This window comes from Symphalangus syndactylus, chromosome 16 (assembly GCF_028878055.3).
Source record: "Symphalangus syndactylus isolate Jambi chromosome 16, NHGRI_mSymSyn1-v2.1_pri, whole genome shotgun sequence".
NCBI classification, from domain to species: domain Eukaryota; kingdom Metazoa; phylum Chordata; class Mammalia; order Primates; family Hylobatidae; genus Symphalangus; species Symphalangus syndactylus.
In genome coordinates, this window is record NC_072438.2 from 72598405 (window position 1) to 72621080 (window position 22676).

General features: G+C 45.9%; 1 protein-coding gene and 1 long non-coding RNA gene across 3 annotated transcripts in view; one reads left to right on the plus strand and one right to left on the minus strand.

Moving 5' to 3' along the window:
* Positions 1-22676, minus strand: part of PDZD2 (PDZ domain containing 2) — a 483697-nt gene that overhangs the window by 393493 nt on the left and 67528 nt on the right. The gene's annotated exons all lie outside the window — the stretch shown is intronic.
* Positions 9215-15055, plus strand: LOC134732812 (uncharacterized). Its single transcript, XR_010116370.1, has 3 exons — positions 9215-9232; positions 14137-14273; positions 14538-15055. It is a non-coding gene; the product is annotated as an uncharacterized lncRNA (long non-coding RNA).

Genomic DNA, 22676 nt, shown 5'->3' on the forward strand with positions numbered 1-22676 from the left:
TTAGCCGAGATCATGCCATTGCACTCTAGCCTGGGCAACAAGAGTGAAACTCCGTCTCAAAAAAAAAAAAAAAAAAAAAAAAAAAGATTTCTATCTCTCTCATGTAAGGCTATGTATCTCATTTGATTAATATATATACTAATAGGCCATAGAAGATGCACACTGCCGCCGGGCGCGGTGGCTTAGCCTGTAATCCCAGCTACTCGGGTGGCTGAGGCACAAGAATTGCTTGAACCCGGGAGGCACAGGTTGCAGTGAGTCGCGATTGTGCCACCACACTCTGGCCTAGGTGACAGAGAGAGAGAGACTCTCCCAAAAAAATAAAATAAAAAATAAACAAGATGCACATTGCATAATAGGTATAATAAAAATACCACATGGAATAGAAATTAATCAATAATGATGCATAAAATAGCTATGAATTGGAGGCCAACTTTGTTGCATACATCATTTCAATCCTCCCAACAACTCTGTTAGTCATTTTATAAATGAAATATCATTTCATCGCCATTGCAACAAATGTCCATGGGCAAACAAATCTTTGCAACCAAGAAGCATGTAACTCTCCGAATTTTCCTAGGCGAGATCAAAGCTATAAAGAAGCATCAGATCGAATGTGGTCACTGTCATCTTTGCCCCACCACCATTAGCACTCACAAGGAGCATCCAAAATCAAGTGCCCTTCAACATCCAGACAGCGAGATGACTTGCATAAGAGCATTTGTGTTTTACATTCAGCTTAAAATACGCCACTCCTCCGTTTCTCCTCTTCTAAATTCTTTATGTCCATCCTCTTTATTGGGTCATTACTTTCCTTAGGGCAGCATTTCTCAAGGGGTGTGTGTGTGATTTTGCTCCCAGGGGACATTTGGCAATATCTGGAGACATACTCAGTGGTCGTGTGTGTCTGTGTATGGGGGGTTAGGGGTGTGCTGTGCTATTGGCATCTAGTGCATAGAGGCCAGAAGATGCTGCCAAGTCCCCCACCCCAGCCAAACAAGAATCATCCCATCCAAAATGTCAATAATGCTGAGAAATCATGCTTTAGAGTCAGAGAAGAAATTTTCGACTTCTTTGCAACTATAGCACATGCCCATAGGTGATCAGCGACGGTCTTCTGCCTGATTTTTTTTTTTTTTTGAACAGAGTCTGGCTCTGTCGCACAGACTGGAGTGCAGTGGCAAGATCTCGGCTCACTGCAAGCTCCACCTCCCGGGTTCACACCATTCTCCTGCCTCAGCCTCCTGAGTAGCTGGACTACAGGCGCCCACCACCACACCCAGCAAATTTTTTGTATTTTTAGTAGAGACGGGGTTTCACCGTGTTAGCCAGGATGGTCTCCATCTCCTGACCTCGTGATCCACCCACCTTAGCCACCCGAAGTGTTGCGTTTACAGGCCTAAGCCACCGTGCCCGGCCTTTTTTTTTGAGACGGAGCTTTGCTCTTGTTGCCCAGGTTGGAGTGCAATGGCATGATCTCGGCTCACTGCAACCTCTGCCTCCTGGGCTCAAGTGATTCTCCTGTCTCAGCCTCCCGAGTAGCTGGGATTACAGGTGCCCACCACCATGTCTGGCTAATTGTTTGTATTTTTAGTAGAGACATGGTTTCACCATGTTGACCATGGCTGGTCTCAACTCAGGTGATGCATCTGCCTCGGCCTCCCCAAGTGCTGGGATTACAGGCGTGAGCCACCGCTCCCGGCCATGTGACCTTATAGCAAGAACCCAGCTTAACTGAATGCAGGCTGGTATATTTGCAGTGGGAGGTAGTATTGGAAGAAAGAAGAATTTCAACCAACCCCACTCTCACAGTGGCCCAAAAGGCATCTCACTAAGATGAAGAAATACAGTCCAAGTCAAGCAGACATCAAGCTCATGCCTATTCTTGGCAAGGAATTTCTCACTTGGCTCTTCAAATAGCTTGGATATTTGTTCCTGCCGAAATCTCATATTAAAATGTAATCCCCAGCGCTGGAGGTGGGGCCTGGTGGGAGGTGTTTGGATGGTGGGGGTGGATCGCTCATGGCTTGGTGTTGTCTTCGTGATAGTGAATGAGTTCTTCTTGCAAGATCTGGTTGTTTAAAATTGTGTCGCACCCCCACCCTTTCTCTCTCTCGCATGCTCCTGCCATGTGAAGTGCCTGCTTCCGCTTCACCTTCTGCCATGAGTAAAGGCCTCCCTGAGGCCCCCCAGAAGCTGAGCAGATGTCGGCACCATGCTTCCTGCAAAGCCTGCAGAACTACAAGGCAATTAAACCTCTTTTCTTTATAATTTACCCAGTCTTAGGTATTTCTTTACAGCAATGGGACAATGCCCTAATACAGCTTTTTACTATCTGAACAGTAGACACCTTTCTGGGCCAAACTTGTGCTCTAGACCACAGTGGCGTGTACAGGTCAAAGCCTCAAATAGGATGGTCATCCCCCAGGTCCAAGCCCAGGCCCGCCCTGCCCACCCTCTGTCCTCCCAGATCTGCTGAGGGGTACAGAAACTTTGTCCAGGCAACTTTGTTTGATCTGGGTTTCTCATCTTTAAGTTGATCCTCCTCTTCCCAAATGAAACCTAGGCATGCTGGGTAATATACTTGTTTTTGGAGATGGAGTTTTGCTCTTGTCTTCCAGGCTGAAGTGCAATGGCACAATCTTGGCTCACTGCAACATCCACCTCCAGGGTTCAAGTGATTTTCCTGCCTCAGCCTCCTGAGTAGCTGGGATTACAGGCATGCATCACCACGCCCAGCTAATTTTTGTATTTTTAGGAGAGACAGGGTTTCACCATGATGGCCAGGCTGATCTCGAACTCCTGACCTCAGGTGATCCTCCTGCCTTGGCCTCCCAAAGTGCTGGGATTATAGGCGTGAGCCACAGCGCCTGTCCCATGCTGGGTAATATACTACTACTGTACACTTAAAGAGGTGGCAATGGCATGTGCAAGCATCACTCTGTGGCCCTGGAAGATAACTCAGAGCAGGCACCTCTGCTCACAATCTACAGATAGGGAAAGGCAGGCTCGGGATGGAGTGAGTTTCCCCAAGTTACACAGCCAAGGGGAGGCCGTAGGGCTCCAGAGCTGTGCTCCTGCCTCCACAGTTCAGCACGCTTTCCACTCCATTATGCATCTGCAGGGAAGACCCAGGAGTACCCAAGAGTGCCTATTTCATCATCTGTTACTCATGCAGCAGAGAGTGGAGACCCAGGCAGCTAGAGGAACGGCCCTGTGAGAAGAGACTGTCCTAGAAAAAGACCAACTGGAAGACCACGGCGTAGCAGAAGCCATTCCGGCAATGATAGCTTCAAACACCAAAATGGATATTTTTCAAGATCTAAATCCAATTCAAGATCACGGTCCAAGTCCCAGCCTAAGAAAGAAATGAAGGCTAAATCATGTTGTAGGCCTGCATCTCACACCAAAACTAGACGCATCTCTAAAAACCGATTCCAAAGCACATTGTGAGTCTGGCTCAAGATATGAAAAGGAATCAAGGAAAAAAGGACCACCTAGATCCAAATCTCAGTCAAGATCATAGTCTAGGTCTAGGTCAAAATCTAGATCAAGGTCTTGGACTAGTCCTAAGTCCAGTGGCCCCTGGTAGTATAAACCATGATCATTTTTAGACATGGATCATTCATTTACTCATAGTTTTATTTACGTAAATTATCAGGAATACAATGTTGCAATGATGCTTAAAAAACACTTGTTAGTTTTCCCTGTACCAGGCAATGGTTATAATTAAAATAATACGCTGTTGAGAAGCCAATCCAGGCTGGAGTGCAATGGCACGATCTCGGCTCACCACAACCTCCGCCTCTCGGGTTCAAGTGATTCTCCTGCCTCAGCCTCCCAAGTAGCTGGGATTACAGGCGTGCACCACCACGCCCAGCTAATTTTTTGTTGTTGTATTTTTAGTAGAGATGGGGTTTCTCCATTTTGCTCAGGCTGGTCTCAAACTCTTGACCAGAGGTGATCCATCCGCCTCGGCCTCCCAAAATGCTGAGATTATAGGCATGAGCCACTGTGCCCAGCCAAGAAGCCACTCTTAGGAGTCCAGTTTGTTTAATGTCATGGCCAGCTACCAATTTGTGGTGTCTCTGTATATTTCTATAAAAATTCTCATTTTTTATGCTTGAAGTATTTGGTGAAAGGATGTTAGTTGACCATAATTTGCAACACTCTCTTATTAAAAATAAACTTTCATATTCATATTTGGTAGAACTGTTAACCTAGAAATGTAGCTTGCTAATAAGATAGAATGATACAAAAGTGAGGTGGTAGCCACAGTACAACACTGACTGGCCAGATGCATTTAGGTTCAGGGTGGACCTTTATGTCTTGTCAAGATGTCTAGGCCCATGATCATTATTTATGATGCAGTGTGGATTTGTTCTTTTGTTAACCCCACTGTCTTGGGGAATGATGCCAATTGGGTTACACAGTATTTTCAGGGAGATTTTTTTTTTTTTTTTAGACAGAATTTCTCTCTTGTTGCCCAGGCTGGAATGCAATGGCGTGACCTCCACCCTCCTGGGTTCAAGCGATTCTCCTGCCTCAGCCTTCCGAGTAGCTGGGATTACAGGCATGCACAACCATGCCCGGCTAATTTTTGTATTTTTAGTAGAAACGGGGTTTCTCCATGTTGGTCAGACTGGTCTCGAATTCCCAATGTCAGGTGATCCGCCCATCTCGGCCTCCCAAAGTGCTGGGATTACAGGCATGAGCCACTGCACCCGGCCTTTTAGGGAGATTGAGTCTTTGACTGAAACATGGAGACTTCGTGACTTTTTTCTGGCTCCCATGAAGATTTGGAACATAGAAAACATCACAAAGGCTCACCTTAAAATTTGAGCACGTTGATGATGGCCAAAATAATTGTAAGGGGAAAATAATGTTCTTATGCAGTTACGCTAAAGTTTAAGGAGCATTGTTGACCATAATATTGCTTAGTTTTCTTACAGCTGTTAGAAGCAAGTAAATTGTTTCAAAGTAGGTTCTGCGTGTGTGTGCATAGTGTAAAAGAATTGAAATTCTGATGCTTATAGCACTTGGCCTGTGCATTTGTACCAAAATTTCCCGCCTCTTTATGAGAGAGGCTTGCCTTTCACACCTCAGTTTCTTCGAAAAGAGGCAAGTTGAGGGCCGGGCGTGGTGGCTAACACCTGTAATCCCAGCACTTTGGGAGGTCGAGGTGGGAGGATCGCCTGAGATCAGGAGTTTGAGACCAGCCTGGCCAACATGGTGAAACCCCGTCTCTACTAAAAATACAAAAATTAGCCAGGTGTGGTGATGGGCGCCTGTAATCCCAGCTGCTCGGGAGGCTGAGGCAGGAGAATCACTTGAACCGGGGAGGCGGAGGTTGCAGTGAGCCGAGATCGCGCCATTGCACTCCAGCCTGGGTGACAAGAGCGAGCCTTCATCTCTAATAATAATAATAATAATAATAATAATAATAATAATAAAATAAGAGGCAATTTGAAAGACAACACTCTCACTCTAGGTGATTCTGTGGTGCTATGAAATTTAAAATAATTTTGGAAAAAGGATCAGTCAGTTTTAAGCAAGAGTCACATCTTGAGTTTTTGATTATCAGTGTAATACCTGACTAAAAATAAAGAAGTAATACCTTTAACCATTGATAATTTCTTTTTTTTTTTTTTTTTTTTTTGAGATGGAGTCTTGCTCTGTCACCCAGGCTGGAGTGCAGTGTTGTGATCTCGGCTCGCTGCAAGCTCCACCTCCCGGGCTCACGCCATTCTCCTGCCTCAGCCTCCAGAGTAGCTGGGACTACAGGCACCTGCCACCACGCCTGGCTAATTTTTGTATTTTTAGTAGAGACGGGGTTTCACCATGTTGGCCAGGCTGGTCTAGAACTCCTGATCTCAGGTGATCCGCCCACCTCGACCTCCCAAAGTGCGGGGATTACAGGCGTGAGCCATCGCGCCCGGCCACCATTGATAATTTCTAGCATTTCTATGAAAGATCATTTTGGGGACAAAAGTGACTTGACATGTCCAATCTCATTCCAGAAAAAAAACAAAACAAAACAAAAAACTAGCATCTTAAAAAATCTCAGATTGCTTGCTTACAGAAATAAGTAAGAATTATCATGGAGAAATGATTCTTTTTAAAAGATTACTTTTTTCAGTTTTGGTTTTAGTAATCTAGGCTTTGCCTGTAAAGACCAAAACAATGGTTTTTAAATATTGTTTGTGGAATGTGTTTAAGGGATTCATTCTAGAATCTTTGTGTATTTGAGAGTATTTCTAACTTTCATTTCTTTACTGTTTGCAGTTAATGTTCATGTTCTGCTATGCAATCATTTATATGCACGTTTCTTTAGATTTTCCTGGATGCATAGTTTAAGCAACAAAAAGTCTATTTAAAACTGTGGCAGTGGGCCAGGCATGTTGGCTCACCCCTGTAATACCAGCACTTTGGGAGGTCGAGGAGGGTGGATCACCCGAGGTCAGTTCATGACCAGCCTGGACAACATGGTGAAACCCATCCCTACTAAAAATACAAAAATTAGCCGGGTGTGGTGGTGGGCACCTGTAATCTCAGCTACTTGGGCAGCTGAGCAGAAGAATCGCTTGAGCCCAGGAGGCAGAGATTGCAGTGAGCTGAGATCGCACCACTGCACTCCAACCTGGGCAACAGAGTGAGATTCTGTCTCAAAAAAAAAAAAAAAACCCACAAAAAACTGTAGCAGTGTTTGCAGTTCTAGCAAAGAGGAAAGTTGTGCGGTTAAACTTTGTATTTTCTTTCTTACAGAAGCTTCTAAAAAGGCATTTTTACACGTTCTTTTTAACAAATCTTGTGTACAACTTTTAAAACATTAATGTTTGGATCAAAACAAGACCCAGCTTATTTTCTGCTTGCTGTAAATTAAGCAAACATGCTATAATAAAAACAAAATGAAGGGGAAAAAACATAAAAGATAATTAGAAATCAGCTGTACAGAGTGGAGAGGGTGGGAGGGCACAGGGGAGGGGGCAGGCTGTCCGTCCAGCCAGTGGGAGAGCTCCTGAGCCAGGAACCCAAGGGAGTGCTTGAGGAATGGCTTGAAGGTTAGTGTGGCCGGCCAGCCAAGGTGAGAGGGAGGAGGAGAGTGTGCAGTGTGGTCAGGGGCTGCCTCACGCAAGGCCTTGAATTTTGTCTAAGAGCAATGGGAAACCAGCACTGGAAAGTTTTACGCAAAAGAGACATTTCTGTTGTGAAATATTTGGCTACAGTGAGAACGGTCTAGAGAAAAGCAATGTGAGGTTGTCTAGGCTGGAGGAAGCAGCCTTGCTTGGGGATGGAAGCAGTGCACCTGGGGAGAAGACGACCTTCAAGATGATGTTGAGCTTGAGCAGACAGGGCTTGCTGATGGATGGTTCGTGGGGTGAGAGAGGGAGGAATGATGGCTGGGCTATGTGTCTGAGTTAAGCCAATTACTAAGGGATGCAATTTATGGATATGAGGAAATCCAGAGGAGAAACAGATTTAGGGGGAAGTAGAGTTCCACATAACAGCTCTGTAAACCAATCTCCGCCTTTAAAATATCCTCATTCTTAGCCTCCTCATTATTAATAAATATTTATTGACCAAATACAACTGCAAGGCACTGCTAAGGCTCATTTTTTTTTTTTTTTTTTGAGACAGCCAAGACTCATTTTTTTAAGAAATCTAAGATAGGGAAGGCAGAAAAAATTGCAAAGCATTAGGCATAATTTAATTGCCTTTGAGGTTGTTTTCTTTTTTAAAGATAGCCCATAAATATATGCATGCTAGTTACGGCGTGACTTGTACATTTCACTTTATCCTTTCCTTTCCTTATTAGTTTCCTAATACTTTTTCTAAAAAAAAAAAAAAAGAGACAGTTATTTGGAGTCAGGCTTTGCATTTCTAAAAAGCCCCTCTGAAAAGGCACTGTATATTTCCAACTGGAAGCCCTAACCTGTTAGGACATCTGAAGAAAACAGAGTTGGGAGGGAGAAGGACATAAGCAAAGCCAGCTATGTGGACAGCCCTATGAGGGGAGGGCCTGAGCACTTTCCAGGCAGTTCTCACATGGCTTCCCTGCGAATGCATGCAGATTCCAATCTGTCTTTTCTTCTGGCTTCATCAGTTTCCATTTTTCTAATCTGGCATACTCACTGTGGAGGCACCTTAAAGTCAGACAGTGAGGGTCCTTGTTCTTATTTAACTCTAAGCTGCTCCTCTCTTGGTTCACCCATCAGGATGTGCTCAGTCATCCATCACCTCCTCCAGGAAGCCTTCCCTGACCACGCCAGTCTGTTAACAACTCCCTTACTGGTCTTCACTGTTGGGGCTCAGAAAATAACCCAAAATGAAGGCATCGGAAGCAGATCTCTCCAACCTCCTCCTGCCCTCTTATCTCTGACTCCCTCGTTCTCCCCACCAGCCTTTTCCCCAAGGCGGTTCATAGAAACCAGAACCCCTATTCTCCAAAGTCAGTCATAAAACCTAAAAATATTACCCTAACTCCCACCTTCTCCCCAACCTTTGTGTAAAAACTGTCCATAAAGAAACTATCTGACCTATCTTGTTTGATTGTAGGTCATAAGACTCCCATCCCAGAGAGGGTCCTGCCCCATCCCCAGGAGGAAAGAACACTGCACAGAGAGGCCAAGTAGAAGCTACACAGATAGGACTTGCTAAGTTTCCCCACTCAGTCAATTCATGCTAGATCATACACTTTTTGTCCAATCATATTTCTACATGGCAGTCCAAACTTTGTTAAACCTAAGCATGAAAATGGACACTTTCCCCTGTATCTTTGGGTCTTCATTCTGAAGGCTCCCGTGTCACATAAAACTATGGTGAAATAAATTTGTATTCTTTTTCTCCTATTAATCTGCCCTTTGTCAGCTGATTTGCAGTGAACCTTCAGAGGCAAAGGGGAAGTTTCCCTATATCATCATGCCATAAGCATACCTCGAGTATAGCATTTTTTCACTATGTTGTGATGTTTCTGAATGTATGTCTGTTTATTCCATTAGACTGGGAGCTTAGAATGGATACCTGCTATGCTTTTTGGCTACCCATTGCCTTTCTACATTCTATTTGCAGAAGTTCCCTTCTTCTGATTCTGCACTTCTTTAAGGCAGATGCCAGAAACTTGCTTTCCCAGCTGCCCCTGCAGCTGAGATGTAGACATGTGATCTGGGCTCTGCCAATCAGAAGAGAGAGAGGTGAAGAAGCAACTGTCTTCTGGACAGCTGAGGAGGTTAAAGTAGTGTCTTGTACTCAGCATCCAGCATTGGTGCCAGGGCACTGATATGAGTGAAAGATCTCCACTGGGGCAGTGCATTGCCTGGACTGGCTGCTTTGCTTCCAGGCCAATTCGGCCTCTGCTGGAGCTGCTTTAATAAATAATCTCTTTGCTTAAACCAGCTAGAGTTGATTCTGTGTTTTGCAACTAAAATTTTTAACTGGTAACTGAGGTCCTCAAGGCAGAGATCGAGTTTCATTTACTTCTGTATCACTAGTGTCTAGCAAAATTTGTTATGCATATTCAAGGCACTCAATCAATTATTGTTGATTAAATGACTAAACGAAAAAAAATGGATGGAGAAGCTAGACTGTAAATGATTAGCTTCTCAAGTCCTCTTTCTTTCAGTAATCATTGAAAAGTACTATTTGTTCCCTAAATCTTCTTTTTTTTTTGAGACGGAGTCTCGCTCTGTCGCCCAAGCTGGAGTGCAGTGGCGCAATCTCGGCTCACTGCAAGCTCCACCTCCCGGGTTCACGCCATTCTCCTGCCTCAGCCTCTCCGAGTAGCTGGGACTGCAGGCGCCCGCCACCACGCCCGGCTAATTTTTTGTATTTTTAGTAGAGACGGGGTTTCATCGTGGTCTTGATCTCCTGACTTCGTGATCCGCCCGCCTCGGCCTCCCAAAGTGCTGAGATTACAAGCGTGAGCCACCGCGCCCGGCCCTGTGTTCCCTAAATCTTCTAATTAGAGAAAACACAGGGATTTTGCTTCCCTTAATGATTCTCCAACTATGTTCCTTTGGAATACTAGTGATGTTTCTATTGCTAAAACTGAATAATGGTGAGTTTTTCCAAATATATAGAAATAATTTATTTAGTACAAGTTTTGTCAGTTTCAAGTTGTCACTCAGAAACTTTAAAACTCTGGCACCTGCTACTGTTTTGTCGGCAAGTGCAGTGGATGAATAAATAATTGTGCAAGTAAGCAAGTATTACAGCAAAAACTCAAAACCTCTAGTCTGCTTAGTTCAACAGTTTTCCCCTTTTCTGTGCCCATTCTGTTTGCTGGAATTCTACTTAATAGATTGCACACTTCACACAGCATCCTATTTTCCACTAGTAAAGTTGCTCCTAGATCATATAGTGGAATCCAATGACTCAACATTTTATTGAATAGACACCATTGACTCACAAATTATTGGCCACCTGAATATTTGTGAGAACAGCAATTCAAAGGCCTTCCTAACACCGTGCTATCCTTTCGTTACAAGCTGAATTGTGACCCCCGCCACAAATTCATATATTGAAACTAACTTCTAGTACCTCAGAATGTGACTGTATTTACAGATAGTGTCTTTAAAGAGGTCACTGAGTTAAAATGAGGCTGTTAGGCAGGTCACTGTGGCTCACACCTGTAATCCCAGCACTTTGGGAGGCCGAGGCGGGCAGATCACGAGGTCAGGAGTTTGAGACCATCCTGGCCAACATGGTGAAACCCCGTCTCTTCTAAAATACAAAAACTTAGCCGGATGTGGTGGCAAGCGCCTGTAATTCCAGCTACTCGGGAGGCTGAGGAAGGAGAATCACTTGAACCCAGGAGGTGGAGGTTGCAGTGAGCTGAGATCACGCCACTGCACTCCAGCCTGGAGACAGAGCAAGACTCCATCTCAAAAAAAAAAAAAAAAAAGAAAATGAGGCTGTTAGAGTGGGCCCTAATCCGACCTGACTAGTGGCTTTATAAGAAGAGGAGATTAGGACACAGAGAGACACCAGGGATGCAAAAGCACAGAAGAGGACACAGCAAGAAGGTGGCCATCTGCAAGACGAGAGAGGCCTCAGAAGAAACCAAACCTGCCAACACCTTGATCTTGGACTTCCAACCTCCAGAACTGTGGGATAATAGATGTCTGTTGTTCAGCCACACGGCCTGTGGTACTTTGTTATGGCAGCCCAGGCAGACTAAGATGCCTTTCTTTCAGGCCTCCCAGCCTCAAATTGGAGCCTGCAGACTCAGACCATGGAACCTGGACTGGAGCTTCTGGCTACCAAACCTTCTTCCCCCAGGCCCTCTGTCTCTTGCCTCAGTTTATTCTCCACACCCTGGGCTGGGAAGGTAGAAGACCAAATTACAGCCTTGCACTGGGAAACACACAGGGTTGTCCTCCATAAATCAGCAGATTCCCAACTCACCTTCCTCACTGGGAAGTCACTCCTTGACACACGCATCCTGCCCTCCTTAGCATCTCACCTTCCTTCCTCTGCTCTTTTACAGCACCAAAACCAGCGAAAAGAGTGACCTTTAAATTCCATTAATGCAAGAACGAGTTATAGGGAGGAGCTGACAGGACTGTCAAACCAGACCCCTTCAGAAGGCCCCAAGGGAAATTAGGAGAAGGAGAGGCGAGGAAGAGAGGCAAAGAGGAGCTGGAAGGGGCCGAGCCAAACTGTCTACCACAAATTTGTCCCTGGGACTTGTGCTGGCTCCAGGCTCCTTCCAGAGACAGTGGTTTCCGGGGACGACAGAGCATCCGAAGCAGGACTCCCTGGGTGGCAAAGCCCCCGGAAGGGCTCCCGCCTTCCCTCCCGCACTGTCCCCTCCCAGATGCCCACCAGCAGCTGGTGACAGCTGCTCTGAGTTAGTGCTCAGGCTCTGCGTGGCACAGAGGACAACAGGAATGGGGACGTCCCACTCTAACCAGGCCTCTAGGAGGGGCTGGTGGAGGGCAGCCACATGGCATCTCTCATTACTGTCAGTGGAGATGGAGAAGGGACAAATTCAGGGACAGCTTCAGAAGGTAGAATGCACCAAACTTGAAGGCTCGGGAGGTTAAGGGGGACGGAAGCAGGGACAAGCAAGGAGCTAAGGTCACTCAAGTTCTGGCTTAAGTGGCCAGGTAAGCTACTGGCACCATTCTCTGGTAGCAAAGACCCTAGGAGAAGTAGGTTTGGACATGACTGTGGCTTTTAATATGGCGGTGATCATGTTATAATAAATATATGTATGCGTCTCTTTCCCAGGCTAGACTGCATTCTCCTTGAGGGCAGAGACAGCGATTTAGGCACATCTGTATATTCCAGTCACAAGTTTGAAGCATTCATTCAGCATTTATGTAACAAACATTAACTGAGGGCCTCCCACATGCCCAGGACTAGCTCCAATACCACACTGGGTCTAGACTCGCAAAGGCCAGACACAACCGGCACTCGATACACGCCGTCTCTTGGAGAAATATTTTAAAGGATGATCTATGGACTCTTTTTTCTTATTTTCCGTATTCTTAATGTTTTGGAGTCTGGGGCCTTGTTACTGGGGAGAGACTTCCTCTTCTAGAGCTAGCCAATTCTTAGAGATAACAAACCACTTACCTTCAGTACACCTTTCATATGTTAATCTATCAATCAAGAGGCCTTCCTGTCCCCTCTCACTGCCACCCCACCCCTACGACCTCTTTGAACTCTCACTCAGGGCCCCCTGCCCTAATCATCCAGGGCCAGGTATCAAGCCACTAGGGACAGCCCCTGCACCCCAACGGCCACTAAAATTATTCAAACTTGCCAATTCTATTTTTTATATTTTTCCGAGACTGAGTCTTACTCTGTCACCCAGCCTGGAGTGCAGTGGCACAATCTCAGCTGACTGCAACCTCTACCTCCTGGATTCAAGCAACTGTCCTGCCTCAGCCTCCCCAGTAGCTGGGACTACAGGTGCCCACCATCATGCCCGGCTAATTTTTGTATTTTTAGTAGAGACAGAGTTTCACCATATTGCCCAGGCTGGTCTCGAACTCCTGACCTCAAGTGATCCGCCTACCTTGGCCTCCCAAAGTGCTGGCATTACAGGTGTGAGCCACCGCGCCTGGCCTACAACAAACTTGCCAATTCTGAACCTGCTTACCCTGCCTTGCCCATTCCTTGCCTCAAAAACCACAAAAAAGACATTTCCCCACACTTTCCCCTCAATTTCCTTCTGCCTCCTGACCCAGTGTGTCCAGGTGTGGCCCCGTGTGGCGTTCTGGGCCTCTATTTCTAAGGATCTGTGAGTATAAGCTTCTTCCTTCATGACAGCCATTTCCATGTCTGTGTCTCTTACCATACCTGATTAAAACAAATCCCGGGTACATTTTAAAACAGATGGCTGAATGTGAATAAGCATTCAGTAACTGTAAATTAACAACTCATTCCTTCCAAGCAGTGCAAAGTACATCCTCTTCAAAAGAGAGAAAAGAGGCGTTGGTTCTATCTGTCATTATGTTGAAATTGAATGGAAGTGAGAGAGAAAGCTAGTTTTGGGAGAAGATGGGCCAAATTCATATATAGGCAGTCCCTAATCTAGTGTGAGATCATGGATTTGGGGCAAGAATGAAGAGAAAAGAAATAGCAGAAGAGGGGCCTTCTCCATATGCCCTGTAGAGCTTTGCATGGGCTAAGAGAATGCAGGAAGATTCAGTCAACGTTTGCTATATCAAAGTCAAGAATCAACCTTTTCAGGAATGACTTCACAAAAGCCATGTAAACCAACAAAGAGATGAAGGAATCAGCTCTTTTATGGTATTTATTTCTTAATGGTGGCATCAGAAGCTCCCATTAGTCCAGAATGATGAAATGAGATCGTGGGTACATAAAGCATGTGGCACAGTGGCTGGTATCAACAAATTATACTTGAACGCTCAACAAATTATACTTGTTACTGCTGTTGTTCTTAGCAATTGGTAAAATGGAGTCTGTGACTAAGTGGCTTTTCTAGTGAACAACTTTTAGGTGACCAGCTACCAAAAAGTCAATAAAATTAATTTATTTGACATTGTGGCTGAGCCACATATAATTTTATCTTCCTTTGATGATTCTGAATTTAGTTTAAGATGTCATCCAGCCTCTAGTATGTCATAAATAACATTAACTGCCTCTGTATCTTAATGATCACAGAACAGATCCTGATTTATTTGGTTCCTGGATATGCACAAGGAAACTCAGTGGGGATGCTGGATGACCCATAGAATTGCTGGACCAGAAAGAAGCATGACTTTCCCATGGGACATCCAAAAACCTATGAACCTTCCCAGGTATGTCAGCCAGGTGTGTTTGTCTCCAGGGAAGAACCAATCTAATCTTGAATTAGTTTCTTCGAGAAACTTTCTCTATAAAGCCCTCTCTACTACAAAGCCCTCTCTACCAGAGACGGGAGAGGAACAGACAGAAATCAGATATCTAAGAGTCCTGCCCAAAATTAAGATGTTGACTTTTCCCACCTTGCCCTATCAACCCATGGACCAACCCAGGTTCCATAGAACCAGGCATTTTATTTCTTTTTTTCTTTTTTTTTTTAGACGGAGTCTCGCTCTGTTGCCCAGGCCAGAGTGCAGTGGCAAGATCTCGGCTCACGGCAAGCTCCACCTCGCGGGTTCACTCCATTCTCCTGCCTCAGCCTCCCGAGTAGCTGGGACTACAGGTGCCCGCCACCACACTCGGATAATTTTTTTGTATTTTTAGTAGAGACAGGGTTTCACCGTGTTAGCCAGGATGGTCTCAATCTCCTGACCTCGTGATCTGCCCGTCTCAGCCTCCCAAAGTACTGGGATTATAGGCGTGAGCAACTGCGCCTGGCCCCAGGCATTTTATTTCTTAGAAATAAAGTAACATAAATTATGTGTCTGTTTCTTCACATTTGTCTCTAGGGACTTTATATGCCCAAACAGATGAGCTCAAATAGAGCAGTACATGACTCAAAGGAATTCTGCCAAATCCACTTTCTCAGTTTTGAGTTGCAGATATGGGATTATAAGCACCAGATAAACATTAGCTCTCCAGCAGCAAAAAGAAACAAAACCTTTCCTTGGACGGGATGAGGTTGCATAATAGGGACGCTTGATCACCTGTTCCCATTCCCATAACACCTCGAAAGTTTCTCCTACCTCCTCAGTGGCACTATTTCCCTCTCTGGAGTCTTTAAACATCCCCCATCCATCTACCAGAAGATTGATGGAAGCATCTAACATGATCGTTCAAACAAGTACTGCGGAAGCCGAGACACAAGCAGAACCCACAGATGCAGCATTAGGAATCACTCATGCATCAGCCCTGGTTGCCTGACAACCGCAATCGGAACCAGCCTCTAGGGGGTACCTGACCCACAGTTCTGCTTCAGCCTTAGCTGGCCACCCTTATGTCCAATCCAGGCAAACTTTCCTGACAAAACTTACTGAGCCAACCTGGTGGCTACAAACCTATTTCCATCACTGATGCCTGTTTGCAGGGAAAGACAGATGCAATAGGTTCAAATCTTCTCCTGATGCTTGTCTTTAGTCACTGCCATTAAAGAGAAATGCCAGTGTACTTACTGAGTATCAGAAGGATGGATACCATCTTAGCCCATTTGTGTCGCTATAAAGGAATACCTGAGGCTGGATGATTTATAAAGAAAAGAGGTTTATTTCGCCCACGTTTCTGAAGGCTGTACAAGAAGCATGGTGCTGGCACCTGCATCTGGTGAGCGTCTCAAGATGCTTCTGCTCATGGTAAAATGGAAAGTGGAGTGGCCATGCGTGGTGGTTCACATCTGTAATCCCAGCGCTTTGGGAGGCCAAGGCAGGCGGACCAACTGAGGTCAGGTGTTCGAGACCAGCCTAGCCAACATGGTGAAACCCTGTCTCTATTAAAAACACAAAATTAGCTGTGTGTGGTGGCGCATGCCTGTAGTCCCAGCTACTTAGGAGGGGAGGGAGGTGCCAGGCTCTTTCTAACAATCAGCTCCCACAGGAACTAACAAAGGAAGAACTCACTCATTACCACAAGGACAGCACCGAGCCATTCATGATGGATGTACCTCCATGACCCCAACACCTCCAGTTAGGCCCAACATTAGGGATCAAATTTCAACATGAGATTTGCAGGGCTCAAATATCCAAACCATAGCAGATACCAAGATGTATTCTTGATTTCAATGATCAAGCAGCCTAATTGGGAATAATTAGTATGCAGATGAAAAGATAATTAACAATGCATGGTAGTATCTCATGGTGGAAAATCACTTAGCCCAAGGTTATAGAAATCCAGAAGCTAGGGTCGTCCAGCAGAGCGTGGAGAAGGAGGCACACCTCGAAGGCCAGGCAGGCTGCAGGCAGTCGCTAAGAAGGAAGCCAGCCCTGCAAACGGGGCATTTGGGAAAACACATGGCAAATGTTGAGGCCAATGAATATACCTGTCTCCCTTCTGGTGAGACCAGAGCATGGTCAGACCCAGGTATGGAATAAATCTAAATGACACAAGGCCACTCCTCAATTCCATACCCAAGAGAAACATGACCAATGCATCATGGCACTGAAGCTTGACGTGGTCTCAGAATCCTTCTCAACGCTGTGGTCCAGGCAGCCATAGTCAGAGTTAGCAGATCACCGGGTCAGAATTATTTACTATAGGATGCAAGGAACAAAGAAGGCTCATGTTGGGTACATCTCACTCCTGCAGTCAGGAGTTTTGATCTTCTCGCACAGTTAGGCTGACACCCTTGCACACGCAAAGACCTTCTGGCGTCATTACCCTCCATTGCCCTTAACACGACCCCAGGCTCCAAATCCTTTTCCAGCTTTACCCCCGAAGACAGCTGCCTTCAATTCCTGCGCTTTTCTGTGCAACATGTCAATTCCCTATTGAGAGGTAAAGTGTATTCCTCCACTCCTTTCAATCCGAGCTGCTCTGTGACTGCTCGGCCAATGGAATATGGCAAAAATGCACCGTGCCATGTGGGTCCTAACCTTTAGAAGAATTAGCAGTTTTGCTTACTCTCTCTGGGGAGCCATAAGCTGCCATGTAAGAAATCTAGTGACCCCACTCAAGAGACCACCTGGAGAGACTGGATGGAAAAGGAGAGGCCCTGTGACTATAGGGAGAAAGAGAGAGAGAGAGAGAGGCAGGCCCAGCCATCCCAGTGCCCCAGCTGAACCCAGTCGTCCAGCTCTTCATTGCCAAGGTCTCTGACCGAACAGCAAAACATTCCTAGGACTTCTGGACCAGCCCAGACGTGAGCTGAATCCCAGCAAGAAACCCGAGTCAATGCTGTGTGAGGCAGGGAACTGCCCCACCAAATTCTCCCAATTCCTGGCCCAAATAATCATAAGCAATAAAATAACTGTTCTCTTAAGCCGCTGAGTTTGGAGTGGGTTGTACTGCAGCAATAGATAACCAGGATGATCTGTCACGGGACCCACTCCACAGCAACTACAAGTGCTCCTCAGGGCTCTGGGTTCTTACCCTGATCCCTGCAAGTGCCCTGGCCTTACCATGTCCAACACAAGTCAGGGACCTGCATCCTGGACCGAGACGCCACACTTCTGATCACCCACAGCCTGGGCCTCAGCTCACCACCAATTTCCCTCCTTTAAGCTGACATGTACAATTTCTCAAGAACTCAAGTTAATTACTGACTTCCAGACTCAAAGGTTCCAAGTGTTGTCTATTTGTTATTCTATTTTTAAGGAATACAAAGGGCAAACTCCCCCTCCTTCTGAGGCTGGTGCCTTTGAGAGAGGCAGCCGGTGACTGGTTCAGATTCACAAAGACAAGCCTGCAGGCCTGCTGCAGATAACCCTCACCTTGCTCCAGCCACAGGCAATAGTGGATCGGGGAGGGGCTTGTCCTGCTGAAGTTCGCTGTGGCCCTATACAGTTCACAGGTTCCATCTGGCTCATCTTATAGATGAGGACACTGAGGCTTGTCAATGAGGCATGGCTAGTTCAGGGTCACAGAGGAAGTGGGTGGAGAATGCAGCAAACACCCACCCTGAGTCACAGTTCAGGAGTGACTGCTACCTCCCTCCACCTCTCTGCACTGACAGCTCCAGGGAAATGCTTCTTTTGCACACGCTCCAGCTTGTGCGTGTCCTTTAAAGTCCCCTTGGCTTAAGCCACATGTGCAATCAAGCATAGACTTGCTTATGCTTTGGGGTCTTTATGCAGGAGTTCACTGAAAAGCTCACCCTAGGCAAGAGCAAAGAGACCCTTTCCTCTGTTTTTAACTTTCCTTCCCATCCCCTGACACACATACACACAGTAGCTCGGGGCACAGTACATGTTCTGGTTTAGTAGTGTGCACATGGACCCTCTGCCCTTTAATTAGGTTGGACTGCAAATTCTGGTGCAAAGCCATAAGGAATGAGCCTTGCTGGTTTTGTTTTAAGAAAAAGGGCAGTCCAGATCCCTTGACCAATATCCATCCATGATGAACATCTGGCATGGACCCTGGTGTCTAGAAATGCCTTTAGCTGCTCTGACCCCGACTTGAATGCTAAGGCTTGGAGGCATCCCAGAGAGACTCGGCAGCTGGGAAGAGCTCCTCAAACAACAGTTACTATCACAAGGCATGAATGGAAATTGTTGCAACATGTACTTTTTTGTGTGTGTCTTTTTTCTTTTTACAACATGTACTTTTTATTTTAAATGAAGCCTTCCTCCCTGCCAGACACTGTACTAGGTGCTTTGCAAATAGGTTATCTCCTTTAATTCCCACAACAACCTAATGAGGTAGCCTCTCATATCTCTACTCTTTTTTTTTTTTTTTTTTCAAGACGGAGTTTTGCTCTTGTTGCCCAGGCTGGAGTGCAATGGCGCGATCCCGGCTCACTGCAACCTCCACCTCATGGGTTCAAGCGATTCTCCTGCCTCAGCCTCTGAGTAGCTGGGATTACAGGCATGCGCCACCATATCCAGCTAATTTTGTATTTTTAGTAGAGACGGGGTTTCACCATGTTGGCCAGGCTGGTCTCGAACTCCTAACCTGAGGTGATCTGCCCGCCTCGGCCTCCGAAAGTACTGAGATTACAGGCATAAGCTACCATGCCTGGCCATACCTGTATTCTTTTTTTTTTTTTTTTTTTTTTTTTTTGAGACGGAGTCTCGCTCTGTCACCCAGGCTGGAGTGCAGTGGCCTGATCTCAGCTTACTGCAAGCTCCGCCTCCCGGGTTCATGCCATTCTCCTGCCTCAGCCTCCCGAGTAGCTGGGACTACAGGCGCCTGCCAACACACCCGGCTAATTTTTTGTATTTTTAGTAGAGACGGGGTTTCACCGTGTTAGCCAGGATGGTCTCCATCTCCTGACCTAATGATCCGCCCGCCTCGGCCTCCCAAAGTGCTGGGATTACAGGCTTGAGCCACCGCGCCCAGCCCATATCTGTATTCTTTATAGCTGGGGAAACTAGGGGTCAAAGAAGCCAGAAACAAGCTCAAGGTGACCAGTAAGCTACAGAGCCGGAATTTGGATAGTTCAGCCAACTCCAAAATCCACGTTCTGCATGGATTTTGCGCTAATAATGATGCTGATTTATCGAAACTTTATTTAATACCACAAACCTGTACTAATTTACTTACACTTACCTCCACATCATTCACTAGTGTAATTCATGTCAAATACGCAAAACTGTCACCCATGTGACAGTCTCAGAGTCTACTGGGATCACAGAAATACAGTCCAGCAACCAAAAAGGAAGTTCAAGTAGTTCATGCTCTTTACATGCATTTTTCAAACCAAATTTCGTGGACCAGTTATTTTTCTTCGAATTCCCTTTTACCTCTAAGCCACTTCCTTCACAGGTTCTTCACTTTTCAACATTTAGCCCCAAATCTGCTCCCCAACATAGGAACAGAGTTAGGGGCGAGCAGCTGCTCTGCTGTGCACACTCTTCAAAAGTGGCTCCTTTTCAACCAGTTTTTAGAGAAATGTGTTGATGTGACTTTCTTTTTTTTTTGAGATGGAGTCTCACTCTGTTGCCCAGGCTGAAGTGTAGTGGCGTGATCTTGGCTCACTGCAACTTCTGCCTCCCGGGTTCAAGCAATTTTCCTGCCTCAACCTCCCGAATAGCTGGGATTACAGGTGTGTGCCACCATGTCAGGCTAATGTTTATATTTTTAGTAGAGACAGGGTTTCACCATGTTGGCCAGGTTGGTCTCGAACTCCTGGCCTCAGGTGATACACAAGCCTTGGCCTCCCAAAGTGCTGGGATTACAGGCGTGGGCCACCGCACCCAGCCGACATGACTTTATGGCCTTGGAAAAGATACTGAAGGAAGCTTGGTAAAGGCAAAGCCCTAGAGTTGTAGGGGGAGGTGCTTCTTCTGAACCCACATTTCCCTATCATTTAAGTTGTGCTGAAGAAAAAATCGGCCCAGGACAAACCCCAGCTCTCACCTTTTCTCTCGCTTTTTTTTTTTTTTTTTTTTTTTTCTGAGACAGTGTCTTAGTCTGTCACCCAGGCTGGAGTGCAGTGCCATAAGGCTTGCTGCAGCCTTGACCTCCTGGGCTCAAACTATCCTCCTGCCTCAGCCTCCATGTAGCTGGGATCACAGGTGTGCACCACCATGCCCAGCTGATTTTTTGCTTTTCTGTAGAGATAGGGGTCTCATTTTGTTGCCCAGGCTGGTCTTGAACTCCTGAGCTCAAGCAATCCTCCCGCCTCAGCCTCCCAAAGTACTAAGCCACAGCAACTGGGCTTATTATTATAATCTTTAAAAATAATTGCGGAAGGCCAGGCATGGTGGCTTACACCTGTAATCCCAGCACTTTGGGAGGCTGAGGTGGGTGGATCACGAGGAGAGCAGTTCGAAACCAGCCTGGCCAACATGGTGAAACCCCGTCTCTACCAAAAATACAAAAATTAGCCAGGCATGGTGGTGCATGCCTGTAATCCCAGCTACTCGGGAGGCTGAGGCAGGAGAATCACTTGAACCTGGGAGGCAGAGGTTGCAGTGAGCCGAGACCACGCCATTGCACTCCAGCCTGGGCAACAGAGTGAGACTCTGTCTAAAAAAAAAAAAAAAAACAAAAAACAATTGCTGAGGACTACCCAGGCCATCAAGATCCAAGCTGCAAAGAAAAGACAACATACTGGGCTTCCCTTAATTGGTTATCAAAGAAGCACACAGTTAGTCCTGAGCTGAAGATGACCTCAAATTGACTTTGGCCCAATACCATGTGAAAGTCTAGTCTCAGACCATCGTGTTGCACAGTTCTAGAGGGCTCCATTCATGATGTAGACTGGGTGAATTTTACTTCCCTGAATTGGTCAGTGCATAATGTGCATGGTGGCCCAACTTTACAAATAAATCATGATTTTCAGAAATAGCATTTCCTCTTAGGACAAAACAGAAGCATAAATTTCTCCTTGAAATAACTTTGAGACCTTTGGAGGATCTTCAGTGGATACAAAGTGAAAAAAGAAAGAAAGAGCTTTGGGGGCTATAGAAGTCAGTTGAGAAAGAATAAGCATAATCTAAGCCCAGAAGACAGCCAAAGAAAAACAAATGGCCAGGCTCCTGCCACGTGGCCCCTCTTCTAGGACACTGGTTTCCCATGGGCCATTTATGGTTGGGACCAGACGCTGTAAATGAGGGGTATGCAGTGACCACTCCTGTCCCCCCACCATCTATTCCCGTGATGTACAATTTTAATTTATAATTGTGGGTGAGTCATATATGTGCTCAGAGTGGGGCAGAGAAGGGCCACAAAGGGCCAGGGACTTAGATAAATAGGCTGCAAAACATACAGTGAAAAATGCCAGACCAAAATTGAAGAGACTGGACTTGATCGGTTCAACTACATGGGTGTGCCCTTCCTGCCTCCCCCAACCTAGTATTGTTACGTGTCTCTTGAGAACGAGGGCCCGGGAGCTGCTGTTACTATCAAGGTGGGAATAAGACAGCTCTCACATATTTCGGGACAGAAAAGGAGCATCTCAGAATTGGCTGTTTCAAGTCTCTTCTAAAACTGAACATCCTGGCTGGGCATGGTGGCTCATGCCTGTAATCCCAGCATTTTGGGAGGCTGGGGTGGAAGGATCACTTGAGGCCAGGAGTTTGAAACCAGCCTGGGCAATATATGGAAACTCTTGTCTCTAAAAATAATACAAAAATTACCTGGGCATGGTGGTGGGTGCCTGTAGTCTCAGCTACTCAGGAGGCTGAAACAGGAGGATTGCTTGAACAAAGGAGTTGAGCCTACAGTGAAGTATGATTGCATCACTGCGCTGCAGCCTAGGCAACAGAGTGAGGCCCTGAATAAAAAAAAGCAAGTTCACTTTTGCAGTAGTCTCCACGTGGGTGTGGCTCTATCTTTCTATACAGACTGTATTACTCATATTAGCCATAATGAAATACCACAGACTGGCTGACTTGTTGCAGAAATTTACTTCCTCCACAGTCCTGAAGGCTAAAAGTCCAAGATAAAGGTGCTGCCAGGGCTCGCTTCTGGTGAGGCCGCTCCTCCTGGCTTGTCACCTCCTGCTGTGCCGTTCTTCTGTGCGTGAGCAGACAGAGAGCAAGCTCTGGTTTCTCTACCTCTTCTTATAAGGACACCAGTCTTTTTTTATTTTTATTTTTATTTTTAATTTTAATTTTAATTAATTAATTTATTTATTTTTTGTTTGTTTTATTTTTTATTATACTTTAAGTTCTAGGGTACATGTGCACAATGTGCAGGTTTGC